Below are 16,850 nucleotides of genomic sequence, written 5' to 3'. Positions count from 1 at the left end.
CTTATATCCAGCAGCTTCAAAGCTGGCTCAGCAACAGCAGCTAATAGATTACATTCTTATGCTAATCCTACTTGCGGTTCCTGCCATAAGCAAGCTCCCTCACATTTTCCCATCTTGTTTTTCCCCCGTAGTTGTTTTCCACCTTGGGCTGTTAGCTCGTTAGCTGAAAACAGCCCGACCTTGAAGGAGCAGAAAGCGGCCTGCTGTCTGCGTGATAGCAACTGCTTTAACCATGGCTCTGACTCTGGTCTTGATTGTCATTAAATTCATATAACTAGAACTCAGATTGCCTTGCCCCGTCGGGCCTAACATTATACCCTGGGATCCGTGTCCATTCTCCCTTAACCACTCCTCGACAACAAATGGCTTGTGAGTTCAGATAAGGATGGAGAGATCACTCAGCAATGAGCATCACAGGCAGAACAGAAACAACTTGGGGAGAAAAAGGTGTGATTTATTAAAGGAACAATAAGAGCAGGGAGGTGAGAAATGAAACCGTCTTAAAAAAACCTCCTCCCACCCCTCCTCTTCCCAGGACTCTCCTTCCTTCCCCCCCAGCAGCGCAGGGGATGGGGAGTGGGAGTTGGGGTCACTTCATTACAGATGCATTTGATGCTGCTGCTTCTCAGGGAGAGGCCTCCTGACACTTGCCACTGCTGCACTGTGGGCTCCCTCCCACGGGAGACAGTCCCTCCCCAACTGCTCCAGCGTGGCTCCTTCCCGTGGGCTGCAGCTCCTCACCGACTGCTCCAGCCTGGGGCCTGCCACAGGGGCAGCTCCTCACACCCTGCCCCAGTGGGGGTCACCCACCGGGAGAACAGTCCTTCAGGGACAGACTGCTCCAGCCTGGATCCGTCACAGGGTCACAAGTCCTGACAGCAAACAGGCTGTGTCGCGGTGTTTTTTCCCTGCGGTCCCTGTAGGATGCCCTGTGGTCAGCACCATCGTTGCGCTGGAGCCCACGCGCAGCCCGGCGGGTGCAGCCCTGGTGACGTCAGTGCTGAGAGAAGGTGCCCGAGAGCGTGGATGGGCCGGAGAAGGTGCCGCTGTCACAAAGGGCCCGGCCCCAGCAGCCCTATAAAAGCGGGCCGGGGGCAGGGAGCCGGCAGCGCGGGCAGCGGCTGAGCAGCACGCTCGGGCAGCGGCAGCATGGCCCGGGCCCGGAGCCGCAGAGCGCGCAGCAGGAGCCGCGGCAGGAGCCGCCGCTCCCGGGGCCCACGCCGAGCCAAGAGAGCCCGCAGGGCCGGGCAGCCCAGGCGCCCGCGGCCCGTGAGGAGCCGCCGCCGCCGCGGGACGCGCGGCCGCCGCCGTGGCTGAGCCCGGCCGGCTCTGATCCGCCGCGCGGCCGCTGGGCCTGAGCCTCCCGGCCGCCGCCAGCACCGCTGCTGTGCCGCCGCAGCGCTGCCACGGCTCCTGCAATAAAGACGAGCCCATGACGCAGCCCTGGGCTGGGTGTCCTTGGCGCTGGGGCTGGGCCAGGGGGGGACACGCCCTAGGGAAGAAGCCTGAAGCCGGCAGCTCGGCACTTTGGCACCTTGGCAGTGTCATGGCAAGGGGATGGGGCGGGATGGGAGTGCCCAGGGAGAGCACCAGGGCTGATGGACAAGAGCTGAACACAAGTAGTCTCACCGAAGGAAAAGCCTCTTTAGAGGAAGGCTGAGGGAGCCCTGGCACAGGCTGCCCCAGGAGGCTGTGGAGGCTCCTGCTCTGCAAGTTCTCAGGCCCGGCCTGGACACCTTCCCGTGTGACCTGATCTAGTTGGGAGCTTTAGCAGAGGGCTTGCCTAGATGATCTCTAGAGGTCCCTTCCAGCTCCTACCACTCTGTGATTCTGTCACAGCTCCCACATCACAGGAGCTGGCAAGGGAGCACTTTGCTGGCTGACAGGCTCCCCTGGGACCTCTCTAGAGGAGCAGGAGAGCTGTGGCTGGGGGCTTTCTTCTGATCTGGGGCTGTTTAGTCTGGAGGAGACTGAGGGGGGATCTCACTGACAGTTACAAACGTCTACATGGTGGGTGTCAGGAGGCTGGGGTTTCCCTTTTTTTCCTGTTGTAGGCAGTGACAGGACAAGAGGTCATGGAAAGAAGCTGGAACAACAAAAGTTCCATTGAAATGTAAGGAAAACAATGTTTCCCTGTGAGGTGAGGGAGCCCTGGCCCAGGCTGCCCAGGGAGGGTGTGGAGGCTCCTTCCTTGGAGCTCTCTGAACCTACATGGACACGTTCCTGTGGGACCTGACAGAGATGGAACTGCTTTAGCAGGAGGGGTTGGACTAGATGATCTCTGCAGGTCCCTTCCAACCCCACCACTCTGTGATTCCGTGATTCCCTGACCATGGCCACCTTTGAAGAATGGCTTGTTCACGTCAAAGCTGGCATCACAAACCCAGTCACAAGGTGTCCATCCTACTCCTGTAGAGGGGTCCCAGGGCAGCCTTTATTTGAGTCTGGGCTGAGCAGACTGACTGCACACAAATGAGGAGAGCTCCCACCTTCGTATTTCTTGTAGAATAAGCTTTCCTACTCTCCTCTCTCGCTCAAGCACTGGAGTCTGTTTTGCTCAGGACCGTCACTGGCAGCGAGCCCTCCCTGCCCTTGTCTCCATCCACAACGACCTTGGTGATCTTTTTACTGCCATTTCGCTGGGGCCTCTGCCATCCTAACGAGGGTGGGGGTGGATGTGGGCAGCGAGCAAGAGACTGTGGTGCTGCTGCTGGGCTGCTTGGGCCAAACCACCACACACACACACACCAGTTACTTACTTACTTACTTACTTACTTACACACACCCACTGCTCTCACCAGTTCCCCCCAGCAGAGAACACTACACCTGATGACTTGTGGTTCCCACTCAGATGGGCTGGCATTCGGACCTCCATCTGTACCTAGAGCAGAGAGCTCCCTTGCCCTAGAAAGCACTTGGATGTGCAGGTATTGGGAAAGCAGGACAGGCTGTGGTGATCAGCTGCAAGGCAAGGCCACAGAAGTGGACTGATCAGCCCCCTGTTTACGTGTGACCTGCTCCTTTCAACCCCTTTTCTCTCTGTTTTCCCACCTCTGTTCCTCCAGAAACCACCTGATCTCACCCTTTGCCTTGGTTTGGTCCTTTCCTACACATCCCATGGCAAGATCCGCGAGGCAGCAGCAGCCATCCTGATTTGCCACGGCCATGCTGGGAAGCTCTCCCCTTGCCCTCCTCGGTGAATCTTTCCCACAGACCTGTTGGAACTCTTTTTCATTCATCTTTTCAGTGATTTCTCAGGAAACACAGCAATTCCCCTCCTACACCTGGCAATTCTGTCTTCTTTAAGAAAGCACTGAAAGCCATTCAGAGCTCCAGACCAGCCCCGGGACATTTCCCAGTGCACATATTCAAGCAGGAGCTATCTGAAAGGGAAGGATCCTGTTCTAACAGTCTTCACCTCTGGGTGTCTGGCTGGGCAATGGGACATAGAAAGTCGTCTCTCATTTGAAGAGCAGACAAATCCCTCATTTGTACCACATAGAGGAGGGTAAAGCAGGGAGTGTCAGGACTCAGCACACTTTGGCTTGCAGACAGTCAGGCCCCATTAGGATTGGTCTGATATTCTGATTGTTGTGATCCTGTTCCCTTTGCTTCTCTGGAGCAGGAGTTGTGTCCTGCTTTGTCCAGGACAGCTCCATCTCCAGGGTGGGACAGAGCAGAGCCTGCAGAAGTGCCCTTTGCAACAGGACTGTCCTGCTTGACTTACGGCCCAGATGCTTGTTGAGGAGTTACTTGTGTGTGAAGTCATCTTCAAGGCAGCACAAGGGAAAACACAGGGCAGAGAGGAAAAAGACTAATGGGCACTGCAGCTCTCCTGACTGCACTAAGGCACAGAGAGAGGAGCCCTTTCCACGTCGTGTGCCAAGATTCCTCCAATTTTCAGTGATAAAAGTGAGTTCTATCCCAAAAAAGAGCCCCCCTGACACAGAAAAGCTGACTCCTCAGCAGCACGGGAGCACTGCTCCTGCCCCTCACAGCCAACACACAGCACAGCAGAGAAATGCATTTCACTGGGAGGGTGATTACCTGAAGAATGGAGTGGCTTTCCTCAGAGGAGTCTGTCTTGTATTTTCTCTGCACTTTGCTGTTTTTAAAAGGCTCTCCTTCAAAGGAACAGCAAATGCCCAACAGCAGCTGCAGCAGCCAGTTCCTGCTCCTGCCCTTGGCAGACACAGGGGAGCTGCAGCTGCTGCACTTTGGGCTGTGCCTGGGCATCTCCCTGGCTGCCCTCCTGCCCAACGGCCTCGGCATCAGCGCCGTAGCCTGTGACCACCCCCTCCACACCCCCATGGACTTCTTCCTCCTCAGCCTCTCCCTCTCAGACCTGGGCTCCATCTCCACCACGGTCCCCAAAACCATGGCCAACTCCTGCTGCGACCATTGGGACATCTCCTACTTGGGACATGCTGCCCACACATTGAGGAGTCTCCTTTTCATTTCAGGAGAGTGTTATCTTCTCACCATCATGTGCTACGGCCGCTCCCTGGCCATCTGCCCAGCCCTGCACTAGGGGCCGCCCTGGGCAGCAGAGCCTGTGTCCAAGTGGCAGCAGCTGCCTGGGGCTCTGGCTTTCCCTCAAGTTTCTGTACTTTACTTTCTGTCAAGTTTCCTTTGTTTCCCGTGTTTTTCTTTGGCAATATTAGACTTTATTTTGTTAGGTATTTTCTATGATTACTACTGTTTACTACCATTTCCTACTACTTCCTCTTCTTTTTCCCTGCTGCAAGTGCTTGAGGTGTCTGGGACTTTGCAGTCCTAGGGACAGAAGGACGTGTCACCGGTGCAGGGGGATGCAGAGGGTAGATGTTGTCCAGACACAAGTGTTTGAACCTCCTGCCAATCAGGCTCAACGCTCCTTCAACTTCATGGGAGAGGCCTGGAAGACAAGAATCCCACCCAAGGTCAGCAGCACAGGTAGGCTGAGGACACCTCCAGCCCTGCCATGGGAAGCAGCCCAGTTGCCAGAAGCCTCCTGAGCTGCATTGACCCAACTCACTCACAGACACTTTTCAGCCCCAATTGCTCCAACATCCTTCCCAGTCAAGATGCTGAGAAGCATCCCCTATCTGCTGCTTCAAGCCCAAAGGGATCCTGCAAAAGGGGCTGGTTCAGCTCCAGCAGCCAAAGCTGCTCAAATGCATTCCCAGCCCTACAACAGAGGCTGCACGTGGCCAGGCCCAGGCCACTTGCCACATCCCTCTGCTGGAACAGCCCTGAGCAGAACATTTTGGTAAAAGCCGTGGTCTAGCCAAGCCACTGAATCCATTTCTAGTCTAATTAAAGCCCCCAAGCTACGCTCTAGACTCTGAACAAAAAGGCTCCTCTTACCTTTGATGTGACAGACTTCGTAGTCATCGACATCAGGGAGCGCTGAGAGAGAAATTTTGGCCCCAGACTCTCTCCTCAAGCTGTTAATAAATTGTCCTTGCTTGCCAATCAGATGTGTAACTATCACCTTGATGAAAGACAAGAAAGCAAGAGTCAAGGGGAGAAATGTAGATCAAACACCACTGTGCCCTGGGGCTTCTTTTGCCCATCTTCCTGGTTCCTGCAGCTGATTTGGAGGTTGGGTTTGGACAGGCAGCGGGAGCGTGACCCTCCTGCACAGGGGAAAGCATCACTATTCATCCCCTGCTCTTAGGAGCTGTGAGCCCTCAAAGCCTTCTGAGGGCTTTCAGAGCGTCACCCTGACAGATCAGGGTGGAAGGTGCTGGAGAAAGACTCCAGCAACCACCAGCCCTGGGTGTAGCTCTAACATGCCTCTTCTTTCCATCTCTGCACCTCTTCTTCCTTCCTATTGGGTCCCCACGGCAGCTGAAAGTGCCTCCGCAGGGCAGGGCAGGAGGCACGAGCAGGACAGCGGCTGCTTACCTTTGGCACCTCTATTGCCCAGACAACCACTTTGGATTTTCCCCTTTGGCCGCGCTTCTTTCGGGTCACTGTCTGCCACTCGGGACCGTCTGTGTCCTCCGAGTCCTCGTCAGAGCCATTTACACCTGCAATACAGGCACACAGGTCAGCATTCAGACAGCCCACACAGTGCAGCTGCCACACAGCAGGCCAGGCAATGAGATCCTTTCCTAGAGAGGTGACACTAAGCACTTGCTACGCATTCCATGGGGATGCTCCTCCATCAGGTTCCCCAGGATGTCACGAAGGGTCAAGTCCCATCACACACCCTTCATGCCTGGGGAGAAACCAGCCCACCTCTGGGAATGCAACAGGAGCAGGCCCAAGTTCAGCAGCAGCCCCTCAAACACAGTGACCCTTTCCCCAGCGGCAGAGGCAAGACAGTCCTGTCCAAGTGCTGACCAAAACTGCCCCAAGTGGAGCAGCAGCCGTTTGTCGTGGCCCCAGCCCAGCCAGGTGCCCAGCAGCCCGGCACAGCCCTTACCTGCCGCGCCACGCGCATGGCTGCCCGCCGCCAGCAGCCCCGCAGCATCCCTGCTGGCAGCCGTGTGCTCAGCCGCTGCCGCCGCCTCCAACAGCCCCCGCTCAGGGGCAGCAGCGCCGGCCGCCTGCGGAGGGGCATCAGCTGGGGCGGCTGCAGCCGGGCAGAGCCCAGCGGGCACATCCCGCGCGGCACCCGGCAGCGCTGCCTCAGCCCGGGGCTCTGCCTGCGGGGATGGCGGCAGCGCAGCGGCGCTCTGGGCACTGCTGGGCTCCTGCCCGGCTCCTGGCGCTGCCGGCGCTGCTGCCGGCCGCTGCTCTGCGTCGGCGCCTGAGCCTGAGCCCTGTGCGGGGCTGGCTGCAGCGCTGCCGGGACACTCTGTGCTCTGCACGGGGACAGAAACAGCAGCAGGGACGCTGCTTTCCCCTGCACATCCTGCTGGCTCTTGTCTGTCAGCGTCATCCTCCAAGGGGCTGGGCTGAAATGTCATCGCTGACACCTCTGGAAGGTCAGCCTCTGGGCATTCCTCTTCCAACGAGGAACACAGACTCTGAGGGACACAGGCTTCCGTCTGGGGCCACAAGTCCTTCTCTGGGCCTCCTTCCTCCAGCTCTTCCTCAGCAGCAGTGGCCGGTTCCTCACGGTCTCTGGCCTGCGCTTTTCGGGAGGAATAGAGCCACCAGCAGCCCAGCAGTGCCAGCGCTCCGGGCACGGCGTATGGGATCACGCTGCAGAAGCGCAGAGACATTGCACACAGCCTCAGCAGGATCTAGCAGGAGACACAGACAGCACGTTCAAATAGACACAGGGAAAGAAACAGGAAGGCAAAAGTTTCAGAAAAGCCTTGAGGCTCCTGTTTGGGCCCAAACCCTCCTCTGTAGCTCCCAGTGCCTCCTTTTTGGGCCACAATCAGAACTAGCACAGAGCAACACTACTCATAGCCCTGGCCAGCCTAGAGAGGTGCAAGAAGATGGATCACGAGGTACAGAGTTGGATCATCCTTACCTTTGGAAGAGGTTGGAGAAGTGGGCAGCAAATGAGAGATGGTTGGAAGCAAGCAGGAAGGCAAGTAGCCAAAGAAGGAGCTGAGTCCTCCCGAGGGCAGCTCAGCCCAACTGGCTCTGGCTGTCCCGCTCTGAGGCTCTACAGCCCCTGGCCAGGTGAGGTCACAACGCCGGGTGGGGTCTGGAACAGCCCCTGTGTGACATCAGCAGCGCCCTAAGGTCTCCCTCTCCCTTGGTGACGGCCACAGCGCTCCCCCTCCCCTGGGATGGCCTCTGGCATCACTACTAGCCATAGTTTAGAACTACTGCTAGAGGCACAGTATTGTTCACACTGACAGGAAAAGTCTAACACTGAGCAGGGCTGCAGGGAGGAGGCAGCTGGGGTGCAAGAAATCCGCTCCACAGTGGCTCCCTGGGACACCAGCACGGAGGCCGGGACAGAGCGGAGACTCTGTGGGCAGGTCCTGTCAGCTCTTGCAGAAGAAGGGAGCTGCATGGTACTACAGAACTCTCCTGACAACACAACATACAGCTTGTGAGTTCCAAGTGCCAATCAGGACTCAATAACCAGTGTGACTTTCAAGCAGGGATTCTTTTTGGCAGCGCTGGGCACACAGGGGATGGCTCCACCAAGTGTGTGCCCTGCTTAGAGCAAAACTTTCTACATGTCCCAGACTAGATCTGCATGTTCATTGCACTTCTTCATGAGTTTCCCCCATTGTCCTGCCTCAGTCTGCCCAGGTCACTGACGACTTATTTCATAGAGACTGATGTCACTCACCCACGTCAATGACAGCAGGTGGTTCTCCTTCACTCAGCTCCAGAGGGTAACCTCCAGGGGCATCTCCACTCAGGGAATTACCAGACATACCGCAATTGCCCTGGCCCCATGGCTCCAGCCTGGCCAGGGCCCTCTGAAGAGCCTTCCTGCCCTCAAGCACATCTACACACCTGTCCAGCTTGGTGGGATCATCATACTCCCTGAGGGTGGTGGTTTAGCCCTGACTGAGTGCCAGGTGCCCACCAAGTTCTAACATCACTCTCCCTCCTAACCTGGACAGGGGAGAGAGAAATATAACGAGTGGGTTTGTGTATTGAGACAGGGACAGGGAGATGGCTCGGCAATCACCGTCATGGGCAAAACAGACTCAACCTGTGGAGAAAAAGGTTGGATTTATGAAGAAACGATAAGAACAAGGAAATGAGAAACAAAATAATCTTAAAACACCTCCCCCCACCCCTCCATCTTCCCCTGCACCCCCCGCCCCCCCCCGCCTCAGCTACCTAAAACCTGGCCCAGGCAGAACCACTACAGGGGTGACCTTCACCTCGACCGGTGACAGCCAGGAGACTGAGACCTTGCACGACGATGGCCGTGTGGCCTCGATCTCGGCCGACTGTCACGGCTGCTGCCTTTGCCTCTCCATGGGGGTGGCGGCGAAGGGTTTTCTTAGCTTTTAAGGAACTTTGACATGATTCCACACACGTTCTTCAGCATCATTCCCCCTCTGAAGGTCTTTCATCAGTTTCAGATTTCCTTAAAAACGACCTTGATCTTGTAATTCCGGAGACAAAAACTGACCAATACTCACAAAAGCCACCAGTCTGCAGTCTGGGTGAAAGTCTCTCTGTGCTTTTACACGAGACAGACCAAAGAGGAGATGAAGACCATTTCTCTCACTGAAATGCTCCAAAGTGCTTTGGGGTAATGGTTACCCCAAATCAGAACAGGGAGATGCAGAAAACCCAGCACCTACACCTTTTCACTTTCTCTCCTCCTCACGCCTGCCAGGTGGTGAACGGGGTCTTCACAGAGCAGATTTAGTCAAGAAACACCTGCTCCTGAGCAACTGCTGCCCCATTACAACTCTCAGCCAGCTGTCACCTCTGCCACACTGGAGCTACTCACCTACACAAGATTCTCCTATCACTGCCAATCACCTTGGATCATCCCTCATGATCCAGGTGTGGAGTGGAACTCCTCCCGAGTTCCCCACACAACCTGCTTCTCCACCACAGACGTGTCAGGCAGTTGGATAGCTTCTTTTCAGCCCTTCTGTATTCTGTCAGTTCCTTTGCCAAATCCCTGCCAAAGCAGGCGACAGGTTCCCTGGCAGCCCGGCTGCCACAGATGCTGCACCAGGGCCCAACAATGGCAAAGCAGCAGCAGGCCAAGAAGCTGGAGAAGCTGGTGGGATGATGGGTGGATCCTGCTGGCTGGAAATGGTTGGCTGGAGAAGAGGTTGCAGGTTGTGTGTTCTCACTTGTCTGAGGAGTGTGGCTGGAGGTGGAGGCGGCGGCAGCTGCTGCTGAGGCTGCTGCTGGATCTGCTGACTGCAGCCAGTGTCATTCCTCAAGTTGTTCACAATCTGGAGGCAGAAACACCGTTAGAAAAAGGCACCATGAAACTTGAGGAGAGTCGGGAACAAAAACCTCCACAGAGGGAAATGATGGCTATCCCTGTAAGGGCTGTCAATCCTAAAATCAACCCAGAGACAGATACATGAGCACATCCCACTAAAGGCTGATAAGAATGACTGGTCACCCAGAGCAGCTGCATTCAAAGCACTTGAGCATTAACAGCCCATCGGAAAGGGAGGCAGTTGTGTGGAACAAGCGTGACCTGAACTGGCCACATTGTCTGTAAGGAGCTGTCAGCTCCTCTAACCACAGATCATGGCCTGGAGAAGCCAGTTGGGCCTCAGCCCATTGAGCCTTGCCTAAGGAGACCTCAGTGAACATTTCCTTCCCTTCCAATTGGTTGCAAACAGACTTTCCTCACAAACCCTCTCCACCCAAGCCATGGGGCTACCTTGCGCAGGACTTGTTGGCCTCCTAAGAGTCAGGAGAAATGTCTGTCTGATGACACGTTGGGCACTGATGTTCCTCAGGTTCCAGCAGTGCTGTTCTAATACCTGTGATGAATTAGAACCATCAGAATAGCTCTGAGCCAAACTAAGGAAACGTTTAGGGTTCAAGTCAATGACAATCAATTACAAAAGCATGTGGCTTAAATGCCTGCCTGTCTGTCTGTGGCAGACCCCAGTAAGTCACCAGAGCTGGCTGTACAGTTTTGTGGGAGACAAAAGGGCTGTGGGCAGCCTAAATGCCTTCCATATCCAATCTGGAATTCACCTGCACCATTACGCTCTCTTCTCATACTTCACCTTCTGCCTGTAGAGATCATTGAAGCAGAGACGTTCCGAGGGAAAAAAAGAGCTGGCTGCCTTTTGTTTCTGTCTTTAGCACGAGAAGAGCCCTTTGCTGTTCTGAGGGTACTTCAGTTTTCAGTAGAACAGGTAACAGAGTCGCTGTGTCATCTATTTCGGCTTTCACAAGATCAGATGTGATGTTTGGAGTTAACAAACATGGCAGTAACACTTACAGTCGTCACAGTCACCATTTTGACAGCAGGGAATAACAGCTGCGTCCATCATTAACTCTTTACACAGGGGACATAACAGCTCCTCAGGAACAGGAACATCTGAAGAGGAGGAGGAGGAGGATGGCTCCTGTGGCAAGAAGGGAGGCTTTTCCTTCTTCTTCCAAGCCTAAGCTGCCCTGGGGGGAGGGAGGGTGGGGAAAGAGAAACATTAAAGACTGGGAAAGGAAAAGTCATCCTCTCAGACTAGTCAAATCCCTTTCTGACAGCTGGAAATGCATGGAATGAATCCCACCTCTGCTCTGGAAGAGGGTCAGTGCAAAATGCAGGCTCACAAGGAGTTTAGTCTCCGAGTCATCACATTTCAGAGAAGGAGGAAGTCTTTGTAACAGCTTCTGCAAAAGGAGCCCTATGACAGAAAACCACAAGTGCTCCCAATCCCTTTCTCAAACAGCCACTCTTGTCAGCACACAGCAGCACCTGCTCAGTTCAGAGCAACAGCACAACTTCAGCCTGTTTCACACGTGCCATCTGATCAAAGGCAGAGGAAATCTCCAGCCAGCAGCCAGTGGTGAAAGTTGACAAGAAGCCTTTGAAACTTCAACCAGAGGCAAAAGGAGCTTTCCAAGAGAAAGACTCCCCAGGAACAGCACTGAACTCTTGGTCAGAAATGCAGGTTCTTGGCACGCTACAAGATGAAGCAACTTCCAGGGGCACCAACAGCAGCACTGCACTGTCTTCATATTGGAACACACGACAGATGGGAAGGTTGAGATACATTGACACTGCTGCCTCCCTCAGAAGGACAGATGCTGGCCCGTCTCTCTCTCACACACACACATGGTTCCTCTCGCTCACTCTCTGGCCAGTCCAATTAGCTCCCCACTTACGCGTTACTGGCTGCGATGGCGTATTTCCCGTCGCTCGTCAGCATCGCGCCCTTCGTGTTGGGATCATCCACCTCCACCATGAAACTCCTGGGAATTCCAGTGCTCCTTTTCATTCTGGGAACAGCATCACAAGGGATCAGAACTTCAAATGAAGCACTTGCAGCTAGACTCTAAAGCCTGAACATCAAAATGCTGTGTTCTCAGAGTCCAGTGACTGTGGAAATCTCTCTGTGCACAGACACTGCTCTCTCGTGGTACAATGAGTGTAGCTGAAAGGCTTTCAGCCCAAAGTCCTGTGACTCAGGAGCCCTGTAAAGAAAAACCAGAAGAACTCATCAGGCTGCTGTCTTGAAAACCAGCAAGAACAAGCCCAAGCGCATCATCTGAAAGCTTCCCATTGCCGTGGTTTGCACCCTACGTCCCGGCAGGCCTAAAAGTGTAACTCTGCTGTGGGTCAGCTCCATTAACATCTACTCCATGGTAAGAAAAGCTAACAGCAGCTGGAAGGAGACAGACAGAATCTGAATGCCTCTGCAAACCAACAGCCAGGAAGAAAGGTGAACATACTGAAACCCCTCCCAAAGAACGTGATGTTTCTTGGATATTCACAGAGCAGACGTTTGGCTGGTGGCTTTAACTCCTGCAGGTGGGATTCTTCTGTCTATAACCGATGAGTTCTTAGGGATCAAGGCATTCTCATTGGTGTATTCTGAAAGCAAAGTCAGCACAGAAAAAACTATCAGTCAGTTTGTGAGCAAGTGTCTGAATGTGGAGTGTCAGAGCCCTTCAGAGAACCCCGCTACAGACAGGACAGCCCCATGTTACATCTAACATCGTGCACTCCTCATCTCAACACACGAGCTGCAGGCTGCAAGACATCTTCAGGTCTGGGAATCAAACACAAGCAGCAAAACCTTCATTTGTCCCAAGAGATGAGCCCCAAAGAGCAGGGCCCTGAGGCCCCGCACCCGCCGCCCCCAAAGCACTCACTAGAATAGAAAGAGAACAAAACTGCAACAGACCCAAAAGCCTCACACACCCACGTGTGGCAAGAGTAACTGACTGCAATCCCACTTCGAGGGGTGCACCCTAAACCACACCTGCAATAGAACAGGTTGTTGTCATACAAACAGGTACTGAGGAGAATTGAACTGGACTAGAACTATGAGCTCATTTCACAGATACCAAAGCACTGCAGTTGCACAGGAAAGGTCCCTCAGAACAGGAGATTACTGTCTTGTGCATTACCAACTGAAGAAGGGAAACCAAGAGCAAGCAGGTGTCTTGCTGAGGACAGCAGACCACATTACAAGGATCACAAGTGCATCTTGAGGACAACGGCTGGTAATGCATCTGTGACACCTCTGTCTCTGAGAGGAAAATCATGTCTTTGAAATCCTTAGGAAAAGCTCTCCAGAAACTCATTTCCACCATGGGTCAAATCCCTGCTCCTGAAGCCCTGCATTTCATTCTAATGGTTTACACACACTGACTAAACACCCAGTAGTGGGAAAAGTAAAGAAAATAGCGCCCCTGTTTTAAATTCACCTTCATACAACAAGCTGACACAAGACATGCCAGGGGATTTAGATGCACTAGACAGAAAACAGCAAGGCTGCTGCTGACTTTGAGCTGAATGTCATGACGGCATTGAGCTAGATCTTTGCCAGGCCCGGAGTGCTTCACCACCGCGGCACTCTCAGCAGAAACACCCTCTTTGTAGAGAAATGGAGAGAAGAGGCAATCACAAAACGACAGCTGGAGACTGCCAACACACAAACAGTAACCCAAAAGTACTTCAGACTGCCGCTCAGTCATGGGCTTTGGAAGGCATTTGCAGTAGTTCTCCACACAGTGCTCTGTATTACACCTTGGTAGTTTAGACTTGGCTCTGCAGATGAATTACCAGCCTGGCTAAGAGCTCCAGCTGCACTGTGCCTCACCACTACTACCTTGTCAAGTCTGGATGTTGGCTCACACACACAGGAACTGGACTGACCCAAAAACCACAACCTGGGCTCTGCAGCACCGATGATCCAAGTGAGTTCAGGTGGAAACACATTTCTGAGCCATGCTCCTTTCTCCAAGACTATACGTCCCAGTCAGAGAGAAACTCAAACAGGCTGTGCAAACACCCCAGGAAGTCCATCCTATGAATACATCAAGCACTTCTGACTGTTTTAATTGTGGTAACTCACCTCTCCTTTCCTGAGCCATAGAAAAGAGCCAGAATGGCTGCTACAGTGAGTAGAAGCTACTAATTTGTTGTAGAAGTTGGAAATGTAATTATAGATGGTAATATGAAAAAAAAAAATCACCTGAGATTTCCTGCACAAGGTCAATGGAAAACAAACAAAACACTCCCAACAGAGCTGGCTGAAATTCCCCAAGGTTAGGAAGAGACGCAGCACTGCAAATGCCATGTCGAATACACGTGAACAGTGATGATGAGAAAAAGATCCAAAAAGGAACAACAGGAAAGTTGTAAAGATCACTTCTGAAAATCAACTCCTGATGCCTCTTATGACCGTGTTTACAAGGGCATGTGTCCCCCATCTCCCTTCCGCAAATGCACAGCTGGATTCCACACCCCACACAGGAGAGTCACTGGGCTGCTGGGATCAGTCACACACATGACTGAGGGAAACGAAGGCGTCCGAAGGAAGGGATTTGACCAAGGGAACCCAACACAGACAAACCCATTCCCTGTGTTGCTTTCACCAGCAAATAGAAATCACGTTCTCTTTCTTTAGCGTGGTGGGAACAGCAGCTCAGCAGCGGGTTTGTAGGCACAAATGTGACATGGACCAGCCAGCTTGAATAAAGATGGTAGGGACAAGTTAATGCAGCTGGCAAGCTACTTCCAATTATCAGAAACAGCTGCTGCAAGGTAATCAATTGGGCCCTGGGTGATCACAGGGGTGAAAGCAGCATCTAAGGAAGTAGCTAGCAAAGGAAGGGTGGGTTTGAGTCAACACTGTTGGTGGCATTACATTGCCCGTGTATGTCTCTGCACGTGCATTACCTAGCTTCTCTACATCTTGGGATGAATATTGCTTGCACCGTTACAACAGGCCTGGAGCAGCTGCCAGAGCTCCCAAGGCACAGCCAAGCCCCAGCTGTGTGTCCCCCAGCTCCCCTCACCCAGCTCCAGGCCCCCAGCACGGCTCCGGCCGGCTGCCCCCTGCTCACCATCGCGGGTTCGTGGCAGAGGGCGATGACGGCTCTGAGCACCAGGCACCGCATCACGCTGCTCTCGCTCCCCAGGTACCTCGGTTCCAGCTGCAGGGCGCGTTCACCACAGGGCTCATGTCAGGGCAGGCCAGGAGCTGAAACACACCGAGTACTCACCCTCTGCCCCAGTGACTGCTCTCCCCCCCTATCTCCTCCCAGCAACCAGGCTCACCTCGACCTGGAACGCCGTGGCAGGGACCTCCCAGCAAGGCTGCTCCCTGCTCAGCAGATTCACCAGGCAGTGAATCAGTTTCTAACATGAGCCCCTCGCGGCACCACACATCTCTCTGGCAGGGGGTGGGGGGAAAAAGGGCACCGATAACCCCAAGCAAGGTGGGCCAGGCCCTGGACTGACTAGCTGAGGGCTGGACTTCTCAGGAGAAAGGTAGTGCCCAAGACCAGCAAAAAGCACCCTTCCTGCCCCAAAGCCTCCTGACGACACTCTTTTGCTGCCCACGGGCCAGTCGTCTCCCCGGCTCTGTCTCTGGCCCTCGCTGCATCCTGCCTGGCCCTGGGACGGACGCCCCATCCTGAGCCCTCAGCCCAGGCCCACGGGAGGGGACGCTGGTGCTTTGGGGGGTGTCTGCTCCTGGGCACCCACCTCTGCCAGGCTTCTCCAATCTGCCGGGCGAGCCCTTGGTGACAAGCCCCTCTCACCCAGCACCAAGGGCATTTGCGAGGGTGTCCTGTTTGCAGAGGACAAATGTTGGAGGGAGCAGAGAGAAGGGGGCTCTCACCTGGCCAGCAGCCCCATGGCGCTGTGCCGGGTCTCAGGGTGGAGCAGTGCTTCCCAGCCGTGCTTGCGCTCGAATTCACGCACCTCGGCCTCATAAGCCAGGTAGTACAGCAGCTTCCTCAGGGTCCGCATCGCAAACCCGCGCCCAGGTCACACTGGGAGCCCCTGGCCTCAGCTCCAGAGCCGTGTCAGGGATGGCAGGACCGGCACGGGGCACCTGCCGGGGATGATGGGAGAGCGGCCTTCCTGCTGCCATTCTCAGGGCCCAAAGCGTCACGGGCAGCACCCAGCCCCTCGTGCCCCTGCACACAGCCTGCGCTTGAGGCCCAGCAGCCCCATGCTGAGGGTCCCACCCGCCTGCTGCGGCCACAGGAGCCCTCAGAGCCCGACAACGGCTGCCCAGAGGGGAGCCAGAGCCCCGCACAGCCAATGGCAGCGCAGCAGGCGGGCACAGCCCTGATGGACGTGTGAGCGCAGCCAATCAGAGGCCGCGGCGCCTCAGGGAGGGCGGGCCCAGCGCAAGGCGGTGACAGGTCTGCAGCCAATCAGAGGCGGCGGAGCCTCAGGGCGGGCTCTGCAAAGCCCCTGAGCCACAGGCAGAGGCAGAGCGAGAGAGACGGGAGCTGCTGGACACAGGCCCCCAGGGGTGAGTGCTGAGGGGCCGGCACATGGCTGTGGGCAGCGAAGGCTGCGGCCCTGCAGAGGAGAAGGCTGAGCTCAGGGGCCCTTCTCAGTGCAGAGGGCTCCCTGCAGGGCAGGGGGCGAGAGGCTGGGGCCGGCGTGTGCTGCGTGGTGGGCAGGGACGGGACACGGGGTGCCGGGCACACGCTGACACAGGGGAAGCGCCGCTGGAACAGCAGGAGAAGCTTCGTGACTGTGACACAAGGCCCTGAGCTGTGGATGGGCACACTGAGCTAAGGACTGCGCCTCAGCCAGCACCAGAGACCCCCAGAGACCCTCCCTCGAGCGGTTTGGGGCTATCGGGAGGCTCTGTGGGCTACTGGGAGGAACTGGGTGTTGGTGGGGGTGACTGGGAGTTACTGGGGGGGCTCTTTGGGAGGCACAAGGGGCTACTAATGGGTGAACTGGGAGTCACTGGGCTGTGCTGGAGGCTACTGGGAAGTACTGGGTGTTACTGGAGGTGAACAGATTTACTGGGGAGCTATTTGGGGCTACTAAGGGATGAACTGGA

General features: G+C 55.2%; 1 pseudogene; it reads right to left on the bottom strand.

The window, feature by feature from the left end:
* Positions 1 to 9,778: 9,778 nt before the first annotated feature.
* On the bottom strand, positions 9,779 to 15,790 carry LOC133629299 (E3 ubiquitin-protein ligase RBBP6-like; annotated as a pseudogene).
* Between the last annotated feature and the right edge of the window lie 1,060 nt (positions 15,791 to 16,850).

This window comes from Colius striatus, unplaced genomic scaffold, assembly GCF_028858725.1.
Source record: "Colius striatus isolate bColStr4 unplaced genomic scaffold, bColStr4.1.hap1 scaffold_38, whole genome shotgun sequence".
In the NCBI taxonomy this organism is placed as follows: domain Eukaryota; kingdom Metazoa; phylum Chordata; class Aves; order Coliiformes; family Coliidae; genus Colius; species Colius striatus.
Note: the sequence above shows the minus strand (reverse complement) of the source record. Positions and strands in the feature narration are given on the sequence as shown.